The sequence below is a fragment of the Elephas maximus genome, chromosome 2 (genome assembly GCF_024166365.1).
Source record: "Elephas maximus indicus isolate mEleMax1 chromosome 2, mEleMax1 primary haplotype, whole genome shotgun sequence".
Lineage (NCBI taxonomy): Eukaryota > Metazoa > Chordata > Mammalia > Proboscidea > Elephantidae > Elephas > Elephas maximus.
The window spans coordinates 68,941,579-68,963,950 of NC_064820.1; the positions used below are offsets into that span (position 1 = coordinate 68,941,579).

Here is a 22,372-nt window from a genome sequence, read left to right on the forward strand (position 1 = left end):
CACTCTCCCCTTCTCAACTTTGGGTTCCCCGTTACCAGCTTTCTTGTTCCCTCCTGCCTTCTTGTCCTTGCTCCTGGGCCGGTGTACCCATTTATGACTCCATTTTTTACAAAATTCTACAGCAGGCAAAAATAATCTCTGCTATCAGAAGTTCTACTCTGTCCTATGGGGTCGCTATGAGTCAGAATCAACTCAACGGCACTGGGTTTTTGGTGGGGTTTTATCAGAAGTTAGGGGGGCCCACCCATAGGGTGGGTGTGACTGGAAGGGGACATGAAGGGAACCTCTGGAGGCTGATCAGGTCCTGTCTCTTGCTCTGGGTGTTACATGAATGTGGTTGATTTGTGAAAAGCCACCACACACACACGCGCGCACACACACACACACACACACACACACACACACACACCCCCATAGGTAATGTAAGTGTAGCCCCTCCTTGCTCCGGGCTCTGACCTGGGCCTAGGGCCACCTTCTAGGTGGTGCCCTTACTTTTTCTGAACCCGATTCCAGACCCCCTCTGTGGTTACTCTGGCCAGTGGCAGACCTAGCGTGTTCAACACCCAGAGCAGATCACTTTCTTCTCTCTTTTTTGTTTAATTGTGCTTTAAATGTAAGTTTATAGCTCAAGTTAGTTTCTCATACAAAAATTTATATACACATTGTTACATGACCCTAGTTGCTCTTTCTGTAATGTGACAACACACTCCTCTTTTCCACCCCGATTTCCCTTATCCATTCAACCAGCTCCTGTCCCTTTCTGCCTTCTCATCTCACCTTTGGACAGGAGCTGCCCCTTTAGTCTCATATATCTACTTGAACTAAGAAACACACTTTTCACAAGTTTCATTTTATATTCTAGAGTCCAGACTAATCTTTGTCTGAAGAGTTGGCTAGGAGAATGGTTTTAGTTCTGGGTTAACAGAGTCCAGTGGCCACATCTTCCAGGGTTCCACCAGTCTCAGTCAGACCATTAAGTCTGGTCTTTTTACTAGAGTGAGTTCTGCACCCCACTTTTCTCCTGCTCCATCAGGGACTCTCTGTTGTGTTCCCTGTCAGGGTGGTCATTGATGATAGCTGGGCACCGTTTAGTTCTTCTGGTCTCAGGCTGTTGGAGTCTCTGGTTTATGTGGCCCTTTCGGTCTCTTGGGCTAATATTTTATTTGTATCCTTTGCTGCAGGTGGGTTGGGACCAATTGATACATCTTAGATGGCTGCTCACTAGCTTTTAAGACCCCAGACACCACTCACCAAAGAGGGATGTAAAACGTTTTCCTAATAAAGTTTGTTATGCCAGTTGACCTAGATGCCCCCTAAAACCATGGTCCCTAGACCCCTGCCCCTGCTGCTCTGTCCCTCCAAGTGTTTGGTTGTGTTCAGGAAACTTCTTCACTTTTGGTTTAGTCTAGTTGTGCTGACTTCTCTCCTGTATTGTGTGTTGTCCTTCCCTTCACCTAAGATACTTCTTGTCTACCATCTAGTTAGTGAATACCCCACTGTCTCCCTCCCCACCCTCGTAACCATCAAAGAATGTTTTCTTCTGTGTTTAAACCTTGTCTTGAGTTCTTATAATAGTAATCTTATACAATATTTGTCCTTTTACAACTGACCAATTTCACTCAGCATAATGCCTTCCAGATTCACCCATGTTACGAGATGTTTTGTGAGTTTATTGTTGTTCTTTATCATTGAGTAGTATTCCATTGTGTGAATATACCATAATTTCTTTGTTCATCTGTTGATAGGTACCTAGGTTGTTTCTATCTTTTTGCTATTGTGAACAGAGCTGCAGTGAACATGGGTACACATATATCTATTTGCGTGACGGCTCTTATTTCTCTAGGATGTATTCAAATGAGTGGAATTGCTGGATCATATGGTACTTCTATTTCTAGTTTTTTAAGAAGTGCCAAATCAATTTCCAATGTGTTTGCACCGTTTTACATTCCCACCAGCAGTGCATAAGTGTTTCAGTCTCTCCACAACCTCTCCAACATTTATTATTTTGTGTGTTTTGCACTAATGATAACCTTGTTGGGGTGAGATGGTATCTCATTGTAGTTTTGATTTGCATTTATCTAATGGTCAGTGATTGTGAGCATTTCCTCATGTATCTGTTAGCCACCTGAATGCCTTCTTTGGTGAAGTGCCTGTTCATATCCTTTGCCCATTTTTTAATTGGGTTATTTGTTTTTTTTGTTGTTGTTGAGGTTTTATAGTATCTTGTAGATTTTAAAGATTAGACCCTGATCAGATATGTCATAGCCAAAATTTTTCTTCCAGTCTGTAGGTTGTCTTTTTATTCTTTTGGTAAAGTCTTTTGATGAGCATAAGTTGATTTTTAGGAGCACCTTAGTTTCTCTTCAGGTGTTTGTGCATTATTAGTATTGTTTTATATTCTGTTTATGCCATGTTTTAGGGCTTTTAGTATTGTCCCTATTTTTTCCTTCATGATCTTTATCGTTTTAGATGTTATGTTTAGGTCTTTAATCCATTTTGAGTTACTTTTTGTGCATGGTGTGAGGTATGGGTCTTGTTTCGTTTTTTTGCAGATGAATATCCAGTTATGCTGGCACCATTTGTTAAAGATACTGTCTTTTTCCCATTTAATGGACTTTGGGCCTTTGTCAAATATCAGCTGCTCATAAAAAAAAGAAAAAAAAATTTTTTTTTTTTTTTTCTCATAGGTAGATGAATTTCTGTCTGTATTCTCAATTCTGTTCCATTGTTCTATGTGTCTATCATTGTACCAGTACCAGGCTGTTTTGACTACGTGACAGTATCATAGGTTCTAAAATCAGGCAGTGTGAGGCCTCCACTTTGTTCTTCTTTTCCAGTAATGCTTCACTTATCCAGGGCCTCTTCCCTTTCCATATGAAGTTGGTGATTTGTTTCTCCATCTCATTAAAAACTGCCAGTGGAATTTGGATTGGAACTGCATTGTATCTGTAGCTCACTTTGGGTAGAATAGACATTTTCACAATGTTGAGTCTTCCTATCGATGAGCAAAGTATGTTTTTCCACTTTTGTGGGTCTCTTTTTGTTTCTTGCAGTAGTGTCTTGTAGTTTTTTTTTTTTTTTCAGTATAGGTCTTTTACGTGTCTGGTTAGATTTATTCCTAAGTATTTTATCTTCTTGGGGTTATTGTAAATGGTCTTGATTTGGTGGTTTCCACTTTGAAGTTCTCTTTGTTGGTGTAGAGGAATCCAACTGATTTTTATATATTTATCTTCCATCCTGAAGCTTTGCTGAAATCTTCCATTAGTTCCAATAGTTTTCCTGTGGATTCTTTGGGGCTTTCTCTGTATAAGATCATACCATCTTCAAATAGGGATGCGTTTATTTCTTCCTTACCAATTTGGATGCCCTTTATTTGTTTTTCTAGCCTAATTGCTCTGGCTAGGACCTCCAGCCCAGTGTTAAATTACAGGTGATAAAGGGCATCCTTGTCTGATTCCCGTTCTCAAGGGGAATGCTTTCAGACTCTCCATTTAGGATGATGTTGGCTTTGTATAAATTCCCTTTATTACAATGTAAATTAATTTTAAGGAGACTAGAGATGAAATAAATAAAAATTAATACAATAAGAATTTAATAATAAAAAAAATTTTTTTTTAATAATGATTACCATTAAAAAGCATAATAATTACAAATGACACAGTGGGCTAAGTTTTGCCTACAGGCTCTTGTACACCGTCTCCACTAGTTGATGTGGGAATTATGTGCAAGCCTCTGATGGGAGACTTTAGACCAATATGTATTGAGTAACATACACCAAAATCTGTGAAGGAAAACTGATTGCATTGGGAGCCAAAAGAAAACAAGAACTCAGCAACCCTTCTGACAATCACAGAGAGTCACAAATAGTTAGAACTGGAAATACCCTCAGGGATTATGTATTCTACCCCTCTACCTGGCTCTTCACTATTGCTAGAACTGAGACCAACAATCCAAACCAGAACCACTGCTGTCTAGTCAATTCCTACTCATAACAACCCAGTAATGTTTCCAAGGCTGTAAATCTTTATGGAAACAGATTGCCACGTCTTTCTCCCATGGAGTGGCTGGTGGTTTTGAGCTGCCGACCCTTTGGTTGACAGCCAAGTGCTTTAATCATTGCACCACCAGGGTTCCTTAGAATTGAGATTGACTACCCTAAATAATTTCCTGTCATTCCAAGTAAATGCCCTGGACTGTTTCGGAAAGCTTATCATTCTGCATTGTTTGTAATGGGAGTTGGCAGCATAGTATAATGGAAAGAGAACCAGAAGTCCCAGTACATCTAGACTTGAATCTTTGCTCCATGGGAAATTTCACTTTGTGGCCTTAAGAAAGTTACTTAATTCAGCCGAGCCTTGGGTTCTTTTCAGTGTCTTGTCCACAGAAACTAAGAATTAGATAGATGCTACTGACATGTCTCTTCCTCCCTATTTGCTAGTCATAAAACAAGGATTTTTTCCAGAAGCAAGAATGGTGAGTCTTTGTCTCACATACTTTGGACATGTTATCAGGAGGGATCAATCCCTGGAGAAGGACATCACGCTTGGTAAAGTAGAGGGTCAGTGAAAAAGAGGAAAACCCTCAATGAGATGGATTGGCACAGTGGCTGGAACAACAGGCTCAAGCATAATAAGGTTGTGAGTATGGTGCAGGACCGGGCACTGTTTCGTTTGGTTGTACATAGGGTGGGTATGAGTTGGAACAGACTACGGCACCTAACAACAATAACAATTGAAGATTAGTAGCATGTCAGTTGCAAAACCATAACCTAGGCTTTCTAACCTAACTCAAACAAATTTAGCTACTTCCCTGTGTCTTAGGCTCTTTGTAAGCACCCTGCTTATAACACTTAACACATTGTAAGATCTGTATTGATGCGTTGTCTAGACTGTAAGCATCTTAGGGCAGGGCATGTGTGCCTTTCAGCTTAATATTTCATAGGTCCACCTGTAAAATACACATTAATAATTGTTTTTTGAATGGGATGGAAAGTGGTTTCTTCTAATTACACTTCTTTTCTTCCATAACTGAGTTGGAATAGTTTGCTAAACGTGACTCACAAATCTTAAATCCTCAGAGAAAAATAAAATAACAGTTGAGAAGGAGGATAGTTGAGTGCGTGGGTGTTGGAATGTGGGGGAGCAAGAGCCTTCTGGAATGGAATGTGTAACCTTAGTTTCATTATCCAAAGGAAAAAAAAAAGAAATCACACTTAATAAAAGTTTTTTTCCAAGCCAATATTAAAGAAAAGAAAAATCGTTTAACATATTATACAAGAATAATTTTGTTAACTATATTTCACCAAGAAAATGAAAAATATGAGTTGCTAGCTATAAGACTATAGAATGGTTTCTTGTACTAATAATAAAAATTTTATTTTTTACTCTTAAATTCTGGAACTACTATTTATAAGCTGTGTGATTAAACAAAGGAAAAAAGTTCCAGGCTCTTTGCATATTATGTCTAATGTGCATAATAACTTTATCATGTAGGAACGTTTATTTTATAGGTGAGGACACTGAGGCTCAGAGGTGAATTATTCTAATCCAAGTTATGTGGCACTTAAGTAGTAGAGCTGAGATTCAAAGAAACATTTGTTAATGTTTTAAAATAAATAATCACAAAAAGGAAATGTTTAACCTAATGATACGTTGCAATTGAATAATATTTTAACCCTTATTCTGGGCACTGGGTTCTAACACATTAAGTGTTACCCGAATAGGGTCCGTGCCCTGGAGCAGCCGAGCCAATGAAACATACTCCAAGTCAGAAAGAGTGAGAAAGTTTATTCAGGAGATGCATACGTTACCGGGGACCCAGCAGCAACACAGGCTGTCTCTATGGAGTCCCAAAGAGCAACTTTATATTAGAGCTTATATAGAATCTTACAAGGGTTACAAGTGTCTTTGTAGTCCCCTGCCAGACATTTCTTTATTAGGCTAAAGATACATATCAGATACCTGGGCTCTGATTTTCCTGTGGGGTTGTAGGCTACAGGTGGTTGGACATAACAGAAGGTTATTTGCATCAGTTTAAAACAAAGAACAAAGTCTTTAACATTTGGTCAAAACAAAGTCATTAACAGAGGAATGTGAAGGAGGAGGCAGGCAGAGCAAGAACTTACAGGTGCATCATGGGCATTAGTTATGTCAAGCTGTCAGTCACCCATTTTGAAAAAGGAGAAAACATGCTGGGGAGTATTGGGGTCACAAAAGAAAGATTACTGTTGACTCATAGTAATCTACAAATGAGCTGTCAAAGTAGTTCCTAAATAATAGTCTATAAAACAGTATTCTTACCTAAGAATTCATTATCAATTTCTTTTTAATCCTGCCACCATTCCATCCTCCCTCCCCTCTCCGCCACAGAAATTGGTCATTCAACCTCATTTAGCAGGAGTCTGTCATCTGTCAATTGTTAGTATGTCTTCCTTTGATTCTTTCATATTTGGATTGGAAACAAGATGCTTACTGTATTTTTATGCAAACAACAAGCATGTTACACATTTTTTGTCAACCGGGAACCCCCCTCACTTTTTTCCTAAGCGAGCTATGTGCACGTTATATGTGTGAGCACATTATTTACATAGGCATGTTATTTGTGCAAAAATTCAGGTTGTGTTGTTTTATGTTTTTCTCTAAGAGTATTTTCTTAATCTACATCTTTTTATTTATGGATCTGCATGTAATCATAGGAGTTCTTGAATGTCTGCCCACACATTCCTAATGTTTAATTAAACACATTTAATAGTTTATTTGTGTATTATGGGCAAATTATGAATCACAACAAGTTACACAGTCCATTTTTTTTAAGCATGTTTATTCTTGCTGTTAGAGAATCAAAGCATATTGAAGAGCAAGTACCCTTTAAGATTTTACCTTCAAATAAAATTTATTTGATCATATTTCTGGTGTTTATTAAGATACAAATCTTCATTGGGCTTATTGTCATATTTTATACTTTTTTCATGATTGAGTCTGTTCTTCCTGAAAAGTAGCTAAAAGAAGACTGTTTAAAAAATATCAAGGTGTCTTTGGATGTGAAAGGCAATATTTGGGTAACTGAGATGTTTGTTATTTTTAAACTGACAACCAATGCTTTTGCTCATTAAAAATATTCGGTGATGTCATGGTATAAAATTAAGACTGCCTCAGGAAGATGAAATTTGATTAAAAATTAATTGTTCAGAAATGAAAGTTTGGAAGCACTACTGGGCAGTTAGTCTTTACAAAATTAAAGGCATACAAATATGTATGTGTGTGTCTGTGCATATACACTCTTTTTTACATAAAAATCAAATAGCAGGTTTCATGAGTTATTTACCAACTACTTTGACACTAGCATAAAATCTAAACTACTATCAACCACTCAATTTTATAAAGAAAATTAGATCATTGTTGGCTGTAAAGTAGAACTTTATTCTAAATTGTAGTTAACTTAATTAGAATACTTGAAGCAGTTACAGCTCTTTTGATACTTCCTAAACCAAAAGCCCAAACCGGTTGCTGTCGAGCTGACTCCAGCTCGTGTGTCAGGGTAGAACTGTGCTGCCTAGGTTTTTCAATGGCTGATGTTTCTTTCCAGAAGTAGATCAATTACCAGCTCTTTCTTATGAGGTGTTTTTGGATGGACTGCAACTGCCAGTCTTTCAGTTAGCAGCCAAAAACTTAACCGTTTGTGCCACCCAGGGATTCCTGATACTTCCTTAAGGATCAAAATTAATAAGGACTTTTATTTGTGAAATTTAATGGAATAATGTTAGAGCATACCTGAAGAAAAGTGCAACCAAGAAGTAGGTTTGCAGACCTGGGGATCATACCCTGCAGCCTAGACTAGGAGCCACATGGAAGTGCCAGGCTACCTAGACATCACTTCGTCAGGTAAGACTAGGTTGAAGGACAGCAGTAGACCAAGTGGTAAATGATCCTGGTTGCACAGGATTAGTCACGCTAGCATCAAAGAAGGATTCAGAGACCAACAAGAGGAACCTGGGTTTCGGCTGTAGGAGTCCATTTCCCATGAAGACGAAGGGAAACAAGGCAGCAGCTAATATACCCAAGGAACATATTAGGTACCTGCCAAATGGCAATGGAAGGGGAACAGGTCATGGACCCAATTAAAGTTGAACTGCATATAAAAGCCCAGACTGTAGATTTAATTGATTTTTCACTGTAGAGTCATGAATCAGTATTGCTTTGACCTTAGGGCGTGCAGGTGTTCATACATTCTGCATGTATAAGAATGGTTAAAATAAAAGGGCTGGCTTTTTATAACTTGAATATAGAGTCACTATCAGAATTTCCTGGATCAGAATTTCCTATGCTTTTCAACAGTAGACTCTCTAAGGCTATTCAAACTCCACTGAATTGATTTCTTAACTCAGTAATGTGTCAAAACCTGCAGTTTGAAAATCACTAATCTGAAAGTCGTTGATGGATTGTAACTGTATATCTTCATCTTGGAGCCTGCCTCTCTTGTGCCTCTGCTCAAAATGAGTCAGTCAGTTTGCAAGTGTTAAAAGCCATTTGGTCTGCCTGCTGCCACCGCTGCTGTTTCCTAGCATTGCACAACAATTCTCGGCAGAATCATTGCGTGATGTTAGGCAGAGGAAATAAACAAGTACTTTAGGTGAGGAATTCAGTTTAATTCAATACAGATTTATTGAGTAAGCCCCTGCTATGTGTCAGGCACTATGCAAGGCACTGAGGATATGGGCATGAATCAAGCATGACCCCTTTATTGGAGAATGTACAGGTTAGTAAAGGGATACAAATGTAAAGAAAAATAGGCATAAAGGGTAATGATGGGCATTATGAGGTGCAGTAGGGCCAAAAAGAAAGAAGTAGTAAGTTTTCCTCAGAAGAACTGAAAATAATGCACAGGGAACTCTTAGAAGATGAACCTTAGGTTATCTTAGAAGATGAATAGGTTTTCGCTGGTTGAACAAGCAGTAGGGGTAACATGAAGACAAATACAGGCATGCATTAGTCTCATTCTTTCTTGGAACTTCACATGATTCAGTATGACTAGAAAAGACTGATAAGCTGGGTGAAGACAACTCAGTAATGAACTTACAAGCCATGCAAAGGACACTATTAGGCAACAGGCTGGCACTGCAGCAGCTTTGCCTTTTAGAGAGACCATTCTTCTCCAAACATTGTGGAGACTGGGGCAGGTTGCCTGGAGACCAGGAGATCAGAAAAGTGGCATATCTAAGTAATCTAATGAGGGTTTTCAATAAGGCTGTATCTATAGGGATGGAGCAAAATATAAGATAAATATTAAGAAGAAATAGAAGAGGAATTAAACCAGGGTGGAATTTAAGATATGTGCTGTTAAAGATATTTATTTCCAAATTTGATTTATCCAAAAGCATACTAATTGAATATATTAGGAATTGAAGATTGATCATCATTAGTAGTTTATCCAAGCACCAGATCACCAGGAAAATTGTCTCAGCCACAGATTGTTATACTTTTGTCTGAGTTTCATATATTAATAAATGATTTGTTTATATCTCTCTGGTTTGTTCCTAGAAAGATTTGAAGTACACAAAAATACATGTAATTTTTAAGTGAGGAAATCTGTGGAGGACAAGCAAGAATGGCTAGAATAAGATAAAACTATTGACAAGATTACTACACAAAATTTGCATGGGGAAATGACTAAATGTACAACTGATAGTGTCAATGAAGTCAAAACTGGTTACTTGGGAAGCTAATTCTTTTAGCACTGCTAAAAAGTCATCTCCCTTTGTTGCTGTTAGTTGCCATCAAATTGTCCCCAACTCATGGTGACTTTATTATAAAGCAGAACAAAACGTTGCCTGGCCCTGTGCCTATCTTAGATCATTGTGTGGCTATTGTGTAAATCCATATCATTGAGGGTTTCCCTTATTTGTGCTGATGGTCACGCGCTACCACACATGAAGTCCTTTTCTCCCAGTTGTTCTTTTCCTGATGGAATGCCCAGAGTAAGTGGGCCGAAATGTGCCATCCTCACTTCTAAGGAGCATTCTGGTTGTATTTCTTTTAAGACTGATTTATTTGTTCTTCTGGAAGTCCACAGTATATTTAATTTTCTTTTGCCAAGACCACAGTTCAGTTGTATGAATTATTCTGTCTTCCTTTTTTACTGCCCCACTTTCACATGCATGTGACACAGTTGAAGAAACCATGGCTTGGATAGGTGTGCCTTAGACATCAAACTGACATCTTTGCTTTTAAAACTTAAAAAGAGGTCTTTTGCAGTAGATTTTCTGAATGTGATATGTCATTTGATTTCTCGACTGATATTTCTATGCACATGGTCCAAGTAGAATAATCGTTGACAACTTCTATTTCTTTGCCATTTATAATGTTGGTTGTCAGTCTAGTCGTGAGGATTTTTGTATCCTTCATGTTGAGGCATAATTTTTTTTATTGTACTTCAAGTGAAAGTTTACAAATCATCAGTCTCTCATATAAAAATTTATATACACCTTGTTTTTTGGGTTTTTTATATACTCCTAGCTGCTCTGCACCTAATGAGATAGTATACTCCTCTCCACCCTGTATTCCTATGTCCATTCAGCCAGCTTCTGTCCCCCTCTGCCTTCTTATCTCTCCTCCGGACAGGAGCTGTCCACACAGTCTCATGTGTCTACTTGAGCCAAGAAGCTCACTCCTCACCAGTATCATTTTCTATCGTATAGTCCAGTCTAATCCCTGTCTGAAGAGTTAGCTTTGGGAATGGTTCCAGTCTTGGGCTAACAGAAAGTCTGGGGACCACGACTTCTGGAGTCCTCCTAGTCTGATCTTTTTTATGAGAATTTGAGGTTTGCATCTTGCTGCTCTTCTGCTCCATCAGGGGTTCTCTGTTGTGTTCCCTGTCAGGGCAATCATCGGTTGTAGCTGGGCACCATCTAGTTCTTCGGGTCTCAGGCTGATGTAGCCTCTGATGTATGTGGCCCTTTCTGTCTCTTGGGCTTATAATTACCTTGTGTCTTTGGTGTTCTTCATTCTCCTTTGCTCAGGGTGGGTTGAGACCAATGGATGCATCTTAGATGGCTGCCTGCTAACATTTAAGACCCCAGATACCACTCATCAAAGTGGGATGCAGAATGTTTTCTTAATAGATTTTATTATGGTTGAGGCATAATTTATACTAAAGACCAGCCTTTGGCCTTCATCAGTGATGCTTTAAGTCATCTTCATTTTCTGCAGGCAAGGTTGTGTCATCTGTATATCGTAGGCTGTTAATGAGTGTTCCTCCAATCTGTTGCCTTGTTCTCCTTCATGTAGTCCGGCTTCTCAGATTAATTTTTCAGTTTACAGATTGAATAAGTAAGGTAAAAGGATACAATCTTGTCACACACCTGTTCCAATTTTAAACCATGCAGTATCCCCTTGTTCTGTTGGAATGACTCCCCCTTGGTCTACGTATAGCTTCCACATGAGCACAATTAAGAGTTCTGGAATTCCCATTCCTCATAATCTTATCCATAATTTGTTATGATCCACACAGCCGAATGCCTTCGCATAACCGGTAAAACAGAGGCAGACATCTTTCTGGGATTCTTTGCTTTTGGCTAAAGATATCCCTCGTTCCGTGTCTCATGTCACAAGTAATGCAGCTCAAGGCTTGAATTTTGTCTTCTGTTCCTTTAGCTTAAGCAGTGCTGATCGTGCTCTTCTCTTTTGGTTTTCTAACTCTAGGTCTTTGCACTTTTTATCATAATAATTTACCATGTGTTCTGAAGCTGCCTTTTGAAATCATCTTCTGCTCAGCTCTTTTATTTCATCATTTCTGCTGTTTGCTTTAGCTACTCTGTGCTTAAGAGCAAGTTTTAGAGTATCTCGACATCCATTTTGATCTTCCCAAATGAGAGTAAAATGGTCTTTTACTTTCTCCATATATCATGCTCATGATGCCTTCCCACCACTCTTCTGGCTCCTCTTCCCATTACCATTGAGTCAATTCCCACTCACAGTGACCCTATAAGACAGAGTAGAGCTGTCCCATAGGGTTTCCTAGGCTGTCATCTTTACAGAAGCAGATTGCCACATCTTTCTACTGTGGAGTAGCTGGTAGGTTCAAACTGCCAACCTTTTGGTTGGTAGCTGAGCTCTTAACCAGTGAGCCACCAGTGCTCCTTTAGCTCCTTTTAGTCCCTCATAAAAAGGGATATTCGAGGTGGTAAACCTTGTTCTCAGTAACTTTTCCATGTACTAAGTGGAAAAAAAACTTAATAGAGTTGTTTTTATAATGTCCTTTAATGTAAGTTCATAGCTTTATGCCAGAACTGTAAGGGATTGAAGGTGTCATCAAAATTCACCACTTTTATCCACTCATTTGGGGAATGTTTGAGTATCTGTGTTTTGCCAGGTCGTGTACTAGACACTGAGATTACAAAGTAGAGCACTCATGGAGGTCACAGCCTATTAGTGAATATATTACACAGGTAAGTTCTGTATAGTGTGAAGAATACTATATAAAGGAGTCACATGATGCCTTAGAGCATATAGCCGTGGAATTTAGGCTCAGATGTAGTACTGAGGAAATGATGATATACCAAAGAATATGGTGTTAGTCAAAGTGGAAAACAGATGTTCTAAGCAGAGAGTAGTAGAGTCTAAGGTTATACTCTCTAGCAAGTCCCATATATACTTGCTGATGTTCCAGTTACGAATTAGAGACAAATCCATGGGTTTTAACAGTAAACTAAACTGGAGATAGGACCTCAATATAATAATTTAGATTAGTTTAAAACATAATGATAATGGTAACATTTGAATGAATATGTGCATAGTTTAAGGTACTTTGTAACGTCTTAATTTATTCTTGGGATATGTTCCCTGTCCATCCTTATTTTTAGTTGTGAAAATTTAAGCTATCCTGGTGGAAGAATGGTGTGTCTTGTTTTCCATTTACTCTAAAGACCATAACTGTTTAATGATCAGTAGGCCAGCATATCTGTATGGCAGTAAACCAGGAATAGGCAACAAGAGCATCACAAATGGCTAGTTATATAGCACTTAACCTCATCACACTTTCTGCATTGCCTTATTGGTTACTGCTTTTCTCCTTGATGACTGTTTCTTTTCCCATCTCTCTTATTAGCATTTTGTGTTTACTTCTGCCACCAGTGTGCCTTAAAAAACTATCCATACTTTTTCTCTCATTTATTTTTTTTTTTTTTATTATAATAGATAGATGGAAAGCCTGGTGGCACAGTGGTTAAGAGCTACAGCTGCTAAACAAAGGATCGGCAGTTCAAATCCACCAGGCGTTCCTTGGAAACCCTATGGAGCAGTTCTACTCTGTCCTATAGAGCCGCTATGAGTCAGAATTGACTCGATGGCAGCGGGTTTGGTTTTTTTTTTAATGTATAATAGATAGATAAATAGATACGCTGTTAATTGATCCTATTACAGCAAAAAAAAATTATAGAAACTACAATAGAAGGAAATAGGAATCAAGTGTTATCCACCATTAATAACTACTGTTAATGTCCTTATAAATTTCTGATCATTCTACATTTTGGTACATTTTCTGTCATTTCTTGGAAACTCTGGTGCTGTAGTGGTTAAGAGCTCTGTCTGCTAACTGAAAGGTTGGCAGTTTAAATCCACCAGGCGCTCCCTGGAAACCTTACGGGGCAGTTCTGCTCTGTCCCATAGGGTCACTATGAGTCAGAATTGACTCGACGGCCATGGGTTTTGGCAATGGTCTGTAATTTCTTTATACAAAAATGAAATAAAATTGTACATATTATTTTAAACCTACTTTTTTCTCAGTAATTATATCATGATACCTTTCCATGTGATTACATATACTCTTAAAACATTTTAAATAACCAAATAGTATAAAAATGAATGAGTGTATCAAAGTACATTTAATTGTTGGGCAATTGTTGAGCCTGTTTTCTTTTCACTTGGAATTTTAATTATGTGCGTAAATAGCAACATGAGAACAAGGAGTTCTAAGGCTTGTGCATTATCTTTAGGTGAAAGGGTTCCAGATTTAGTCTACTTGTAATACAGCACCACCCAAGATAAAAAAAAGTATATTTTTTCCAGAAGAAGAAAGCCAGTTTACTACATTCAACACTAACTTCTCTGCCATTTTTCTGGAGAAATATTGATTTACTGTATGGAGTTTTTAATGTTTACCAATAACTGATTAAATGGTCAGAACAAGGCATATTCTATTTATTTCTGGGTGGATTCTTCATTTTCGTGGCTTTTGAAATTTTTCCACAAATCTTCTATGACTGTGTATCCTCGCAAACCCCAGTCACATAATATTTCCCCACTGACCTGAGCAAAGTTGATGGCTTGTTGTGGATAATAGATAGAGGCAGCAAATCCTATGAAACCAGGTGGATATATCAACTTCTTTATTTTTGAACCTCTGGTGAAAAGGAGTCCAACGAGGCCAGCAAAACCAATAACACCAAGTCTTGGGAAACATCTAGGAGGTGCGTTTTGGAGATATCCATAGTTGTCTACCCCCACTGAACAATACTTTGCATCCTGGGCTTAGTGTAGAAGTACTTTTCCTGACACTGACTTGTATATGGCTCACAATAGTGTCAGAGCTGTGAAATGTTTTCTTCAAGTTGGGTCCTTGGCTGCTGCACATGTTTAGATTGACCTTCTGGAACTGAGTAGAGTGAAAGCTCTTCAGCCTTGACAGATTTGTTGGGTGAGTCCTTCTTTGGTGATCCACAGACTTTGAAGGTGACCAGACTCAGGCTGGGCAGTCCCAGAGATCTCTGAGTTACCTTGAACGTGTCGCTGGCAGCCACATATTAAGCCTGTTTTAATGAACATCTTTAGAGCTAAAATTATTGTGTGTATCCCAGATTATTTCCTTAAAATAGACAGAAGTGAAATGCTTCATCAAAGGGCATGTAGAATTTTAAGGCTGTTGATGCTTATTGCCAAATTGCCTTGTGGAAACATTGTACTAAATTGCATTCTTACCAGCAGAGTATGGAAGAACATATTTCTCCACAAAATTGCTACCACTTGTGATTATTATGATGATTATTTAAAAATTTGCTTATGTAAGGAATAAAATGTATTTTTTAGTAATTTGCACATCTTTGGTTAATTGAGAAGTTGTTACTTCCCCCCTGCCCCATACACCAGCTTCTTTGGTGACTTGACTGTTTATATACTCTGCCCATTCTTCTTTTGGGCTATTCATCTCAATTTTATTTTGTTGATATAGCTCTTTAAGAAGAAAGTTATCTCTTTATGTTAAAAATATTTATATTGCAATATATGCTGCAAATATTTTCCCATTCTGTTGTTTCCCTTTTAATTCTTACTGTGTCATTTTTAAACAAGTAGGTGTTTAAATTTTATATATCAGAGCTTTCACTTTTTAAACTTTTTTAATGATTTGAGAGAGAATATTTAGTCTCTTACTTAAAAGTAAAAATAAAATGCAAGCTCCCCTCTTAAATAAAAAAATGAGGAGGAATATTTTAAGATAATATTTATAGCATATGACATTTATAAATTACCTTCAGAATTTGAACTTTTGGGGGTCAACAATATTTTTGGACTCAGCATTTCTAATCAGGCATGAAGAGTGTATAGAAAATAGACGTAATAAGTTTCACATTTAAGTATACATTCAAGTATAATGGAGGTATTTTCTAATCTTGTATCCAAGTGAATAGTAATTGACTTAGTGATTTTAATGAATGTTCTTCAGTGGAGACTCAGTATACATGCTAGCAGTTCATATGCTTGCTGTGACTAAACAAATATTATAGTAAGAAATTTAACTTTTGTACTAACTACTTTGTGACAAAGTTTTTTTTCACCAAAAAAGAAAAATCAAAATAAGTTTGAAAACTAGTATTCTGAGGAAAAGACTGTTGCACTACACACATTTATAGTTTTAGTTTATAAATGGTGTGAAGTACTGTAAAAATGACATGGTGGGGGTGTCAGGCCTCCTCCTCTAACTTCACGGGCGAAGAAGACAGAATCAATATCAGCACCAACAGCATGACGCTGATTGCTATAAGGTGGGCCCGGACATGCCTCCACCCTCCAACATTTTTACCAATTCTGACACCAGCCGTCCCTCCTGTGGCACTTTGTACTTCACCGTTGGGTTTGATAATTCATTGCAATGGCCATACAGAACTCAAAGACAATACTCACAGTTATGGGGTTTATTAGGGAAGTAACCGATTACACTTCAGGATCAGAAATGACTCAGCATAGAGTTCTTTGGTCAGGACAGCTTCTTTGCTATGCCCACAGGCAGGCCTCTCCCTTGCACTTGGCCTCTTAGACCTCGGGCCCTCAGCCCCTTGGGCCTCTTGGGCCAGCCTGGCCTCTGCCCACCTCGGGCAAGTGTTGCAAAGTGCTATAGCTCAGAGACTAAAGTGCCTAGAGGCACCTCACTCCACCAGTAAGCCTCCTGCCCAAAGATGCTCGGCTTTCTCATTCTGTGGGCCTAGAAACCCATCATGCCATCTCTTGCCACCCTCCTGGTTCTGCTGTCTCTGCTGCTGCCCTTTCTCTGCCACTGCTTCTCTCCATCTCTTGCTGTCTCTAGTGTTATAACTCTGTCTCCTGGGTATAGGAGGTTCACAGCGTAGGGATTCCAGGTCCAAAGGACACACTTCACTCCTAGCTCTTCATTCTCAGTGGCAGTAAGGTCCCCCCCACCCCCACCATCTGCTTCTGGGATGGCTCGTTTTAAGCCTAGTGGGATGGCAAAACTGATCAACGGCCTTGTTAGGGTTCCATACACCTTATTTGCATGGATCCACTCCCACAAGGGTGCCATGTACCTTAATTGCATTATTAGCAAGCTATCCAGTACCCTTGGTGGACCACAAGTACCTCATTTGCATAGTCTCACCTAGTCATTGGAAACCTTGGTGGTATAGTGGTTAAGAGCTATGGCTGCTAACCAAAAGGTCGGCAGTTTGAATCCACAAGGTGCTTCCTGGAAACTCTTTTGGGGCAGTTCTACTCTGTCGCATAGGGTTGCTATGAGTTGGAATCGACTTGACAGCAGCAGGTTTGGGTTTGGTTTTTGTACCCAGTTATTTGGTGGGAGTTACAAGACCAAGGCAAGAAAGGACATATAAAAGCAATCCGTAGCACTACAGGCCATCCCCTGGCTTTTCTAACTATGATTCTTTCATACTTGGAGGATAACTTCCCCCTCCCAATCATTTTACCAGTCTAGAACAGTCATTAACAGTCCTTGAAGAGGGCAGAGAGTACTCAGGGTAAGGTTACTCAGGTACCAGCCATTCACTTTTGCTGCAGGTATCCATCTGATCTGGTCGTGTTCTCCAAAAGCCATCTCAGATTGACCCTTCCTGGTGTCTGATGGCACAGTGGTGAAGAGCTACCACTGCTAACCCAAAGGCTGGCATTCAAATCTACCAGTTCCTCCTTGGAAACCCCACTGGGCAGTTCTACTCAGTCCTGTAGGGTTGCTATGAGTCAGAATTTACTCGACGGCAAGGGGTTTGGGTTTTTTTATCAGGTGTCTGATAAAATTTAACTGAGAGAAGGTTATTTTCTTGCTCTGAGCCTCACAAGGTATCAGTATAGCAAAACCTTTAAGGGACTTTAGGTTTAATTACTAAACCCCGGTTCAGCAGTGCCTCCACCTTAAGTACCATTACTTGTACATATTGGTTCCCTGTTTTATAATTGATCATATTCATTTATTATCAATGTCTGTTGGACCAATGGCAATGGACTTTGTGCTCATATGTATTTAATCTGTTTTCATTGCATAGATGGATACATAATGGTTTATTACTTGCAGTAGGGCACAATAAATTAGTCTTTACTCTGCCTGTCTAACCACATGAAGTGTCTTTCTATATTATAAATTATTAAAACATCCTAAGTTTTCCCATCTGATGAAGCAATATGCTTGGTATAGTAGAGGGTCAGTGAAAGAGAGGAAGACCTTCAACGAGATGGATTGACACAGTGGGTTCAACAATAAGCTCAAGCATAATGATTGTAAGGATGGCGCAGGACCAAGCAGTGTTTCATTCTGTTGTACAGAGGATCGCTATGAGTGGGAACCAACTAAATGGCACCTAACAACAAACAAGAACAAAATATTAGAAAGTAAAGCTAAATAGGGTAAGTTAGCAGAAATCTTTAAAATGGCATTACATAAATCAGAATATTGGATGTATAAAAATGTATGGTAGAGCCCTGTTTACAGAATGCTGTTCTATATGGCCTCAGCCTCCCAGTCGGGGAATCAAACCCCAGTCTCCCATGTAATAGATGGGGATACTTACCACTATACTAACGAGGAAATCCTGGTGACCGAGTGGTTAAAAGCTATGGCTGCTAACCAAAAGGTCAGCAGTTCAAATCCACCAGGTGCTCCTTGGAAACTCCATGGGGCAGTTCTACCCAGTCCTATACGGTCGCTATGAGTTTGAATCAACTTGACGGCAAAGGATTTTTTTTGGTTTTGGTTATGTGTGGAAACCCTGGTGGCATAGTGGTTGAGTGCTACAGCCGCTAACCAAGAGGTTGGCAGTTAGAATCCACCAGGCGCTCCTTGGGAACTCTGTGGGGCAGTTCTGCTCTGTCCTGTTGCTTTGAGTCGGAATTGACTTGACGGCAGTGGTTTGGTTTTTTTGTTGTTTTGGTTCTGTGGAAACCCTGGTGGCGTGGTGGTGAAGTGCTACAGCTGTTAACGAAGAGGTCGGCAGTTCAAATCCACCAGTCGTTCCTTGGAAGCTCTACGGGACAGTTCTACTGCGTCCTATAGGGTCGCTATGAGTCAGAAGTGACTCGATGGCAGTGGGGTTTTTTTTGTTATGTATGATATTTTTAATTTTACATGTATTCTACATTTGTTCCCCATTTACATGTGAAACAACTGGGATAAAAAGAGGCTAAAAAGACTTTCCCAGTATCCTACTATTACTGCATGGTAGAGCTGAAGTTCCCAACAAAATCTGCGATTTCAAGGTCACAGTACCTTCCAGGGAAGAGTTCAGGGTAACTGCCTCTGTAGTGTTGATGTGATTAGGTGACATATGCCTCAAGCATTAGAGGCATTCAATAGTTACTGCTGATGTTGAAAAGGAAAGTAAAAATAAGAAATTTAGTAAGCCCCTGAGAGTTGAGAAGGTCTGTAGAATACTGGGAATTAAAGTTGAAAGATAAGATATTATCAATTTTGCTCACCCCTTTTGTTTGCCACTCTCCAATTAACACCAATTCTCATTGCCTCTATTCCCGCTAGCTACCCTGTAGGACAGAGTAACACTGCCCCATAGGGTTTCTAAGGCTATAGTCTTTATGGAAGCAGACTGCCACATCTTTCTTCTGTAGAGCGGCTGGTGGATTCAAATCGCCCACCTATCAGTTTGCAGCCGAGTACTTAATGCCTGCATCACCAGGGCTCCTTCCAGTTAACACCAAACAGTATAAATTGCTATTCCAACCTTTGCATCAGGAGATGTTGATTTATTTGAAACTAAACTTTTTTTTTTTAATCATCTCCAGTGACTGCCAGCCTGCCACTTTGAAGCCTTTGGAAACAGTGAATCTAATTCAGGAGACTCAAAGGGAAAAATCACAGGTCTCTTTTAAGTTGATTTGTACCTAAAGAGATTGTCATGAATTGTGTCCCCCCAAAATATGTGTCCACTAGGTTAGGCCATGATTTTTTGTGTGGTTGTCTTCCATTTTGTGATTGATACAATTTTCCTGTGTTGTAAATCCTCATCTCTGCCTGTGATTCATGAGGCAAGATTAGATTATGTTAAATAGGATTAGGGTGGGCTATAACACCCTTGCTCAGGTCACATCCCTGATCCAATGTGAAAGGAGTTTCCCTGGGGTGTGGCGTGCCTCGCCTTTTATCTTACAAGAGAGAAAAAGAAAGGGAAGCAAAGAGAGTGGGGGACCTCATACCACCAAGAAACAAGATCCAGGAGTGAGCACATCCTTTGTACTTAAACAGTCCCGTGCTGAGAAGCTCCTAGTTCAAGGGAAGATTGCTGACAAGGACCTTCCCCCAGAGCCAACACAGAGAGAAAGCCTTCGCCTAGAGCTGACACCCTGAATTTGGACTTCTAGCTTGCTAGACTGTGAGAAGATAAATTTCTCTTTGTTAAAGCTATCCAACTTGGTACTTCTGTTATAGCGGCTCTAGATAACTAAGACAGAGATCACCAAGAATATGTGGAAGAATCCCTGAATAAACAAAAGCAGTCCTTATGAAGTTGGTATGTTTTGTGCTTGATGCACCTAAATGTAGTATATTTAAGTGACAATGATGGTGATAACTGTTAATACCTACTGAGCACTTCTGTGCAAGGCCCTATTCTGAGTTCTTTATATGACTTGTTGTTAGGTACAGTCAAGTCAGCTCCTACCCATAGTGACCCTATGTACAACAGAATGAAACACTGCCTAGGCCTGCAACATACTCACAATCATTATGCTTGAGCCCATTGTTGCAGCCACTGTGTCAATCTACCTCATTGAGGGTCTTCCTCTTTCGTTGACCCTCTACTTTACTGAGCATGATGTCCTTCTCCAGGGACTGATCCCTCCTGATAACATGTCCAAAGTATGTGAGATGTATTTTCACCATCCTCGCTTCTTTATAGAATTAAGTCATTTAAATGGATCCACCTTTGGGTCAGATTAGCTCATACAGTTTTGTTAATAGAAACTATAGAAACTACAGTGGATTGGGGGCTACTCGTTTATTAATGTCTAGTGTTCGGCCCCCAGAAAAGGGACTTGATTGTTCTAATTTATTCTCACAAGTTGAGGCTGTACTTTGTTCAGTACATCCTAACATTTCTAAAGAATTTATTTATTCAACAGCTATTTATTTACGAAATATTTTAAAGCTGTTTACATTTTAACTTGTTATCTTCTCTTAAAAATAATGCAAGCCCAAAGAAATTGAAACATAAGGTTTATTCTGAGCAGTTTTTCTGTTTGCATATAGGGAGGGCATTCTGATTTCAGGAAAAAAGCGAATGGTTCAAAGTTTGGTAGTTACAGTGAAGTTTATAAAGAGAAGAGGAGGGAGAAGAATAGGGTAGCAACCATTGAGGAATCTTAGCATGACTGATTGAACCCTGCCCTCTTAACTGAGATCAACAATATCGGGCTACTTCTGGCCCACTTGCTAATAATTTAGCCCTCCACCCACCTATAGCCATGAGACTTTTTGAGATTTAGATTAGGAGAGCCCAGAGTCTTTTTCATTAAATCAGGCGGTAATGGTTTTGTTCACTATCCTTTTCTAGCAGAAAAAGACAAACTTACGTTGCTGTGGAGCAGTTTTTGGCAGGCTTTTGCAGCTTGGGTCAAGCTTTTCATGGTTAATACTTGGTTTTGTGAATAAGAAAAACCTTAAAATCAAAGTAAGATGTCTGTTATTAACTTTGCTCTTTAACACTTGTGAATGCATTAGTCCATCCAAGCTTCACTTATCTCTTTCAGGTTTAAGGGATGATCTCTAGTTCTAGGTGATAGAAGTCAGAATGAGGGAATGCTGATAGGAATAGGCTCTGGATGCAAACTGTGTATTTTAATTCTTTGTTTTTGTTAGTTTCCATCCAGTAAATTCCAACTCTGGCGACCTTGTGTGTGCAGAGTAGAACTGCTTCATAGGGTTTTTAGGCAGTGACCTTTCCGAAGAAGGTCACCAGGACTGTCTTCGAAAACACCTCCAGCCTTTTGGCTAGTAGTTAAGTGCCTAACCATTTGCACCAAGCAGGGACTCTCTTAATTCTAGCCTTGTCATTTATTGTTTAAGTAACTTAAATATATTTAAATTCTTTGTGCCTTTGTTTCTGTTACACTAAAAGGGGCTGATAATACTACTTACCTTGTAGGGTAGCCATGAAGAGTTAATGAGTTAATAAATATACAGTATAAAAATGAGTTAATATACAGTATAAAAACAATTAATAGAAGTTAACTGTAATAATAAAAACTGAACCAAACTCACTGCCATCGAGTCGATTCCAACTCATAGCAACCCCATAAGGTTTCCAAAGCCATAAATCTCTACAGAAGCAGACTGCCACATCTTTCTCCTGTGGAGCAGCTGGTGGTTTCTAACTGCTCACTTTTCAGTTAGCAGTCGAAGCTTTAACCACTGTGCCACCAGGGCTCCTTAGCTATGATAATAGTGAACCAATATAACATAAATCAAGTGTAATGTCTTAGTTATCCAATGCTGCTGTAACAGAAATACCACAAGTGGGTGACTTCCAACAAACAGAAGTTTATTCACTCACAGTCTAGTAGGCTAGAAGTTCAAATTCAGGGTGTCACCTCCAGGGGAAGGCTTTCTTTGTCAGCTCTAGAGGAAGGTCCTCATT

General features: G+C 39.2%; 1 protein-coding gene and 1 pseudogene across 12 annotated transcripts in view; one reads left to right on the forward strand and one right to left on the reverse strand.

Annotated features, from left to right (window-relative positions):
* Positions 1 to 22,372, forward strand: part of RNF180 (ring finger protein 180) — a 305,949-nt gene that overhangs the window by 129,812 nt on the left and 153,765 nt on the right. The window lies entirely within an intron of this gene.
* LOC126061557 (MICOS complex subunit MIC26-like) lies at positions 14,189 to 17,331 on the reverse strand (annotated as a pseudogene).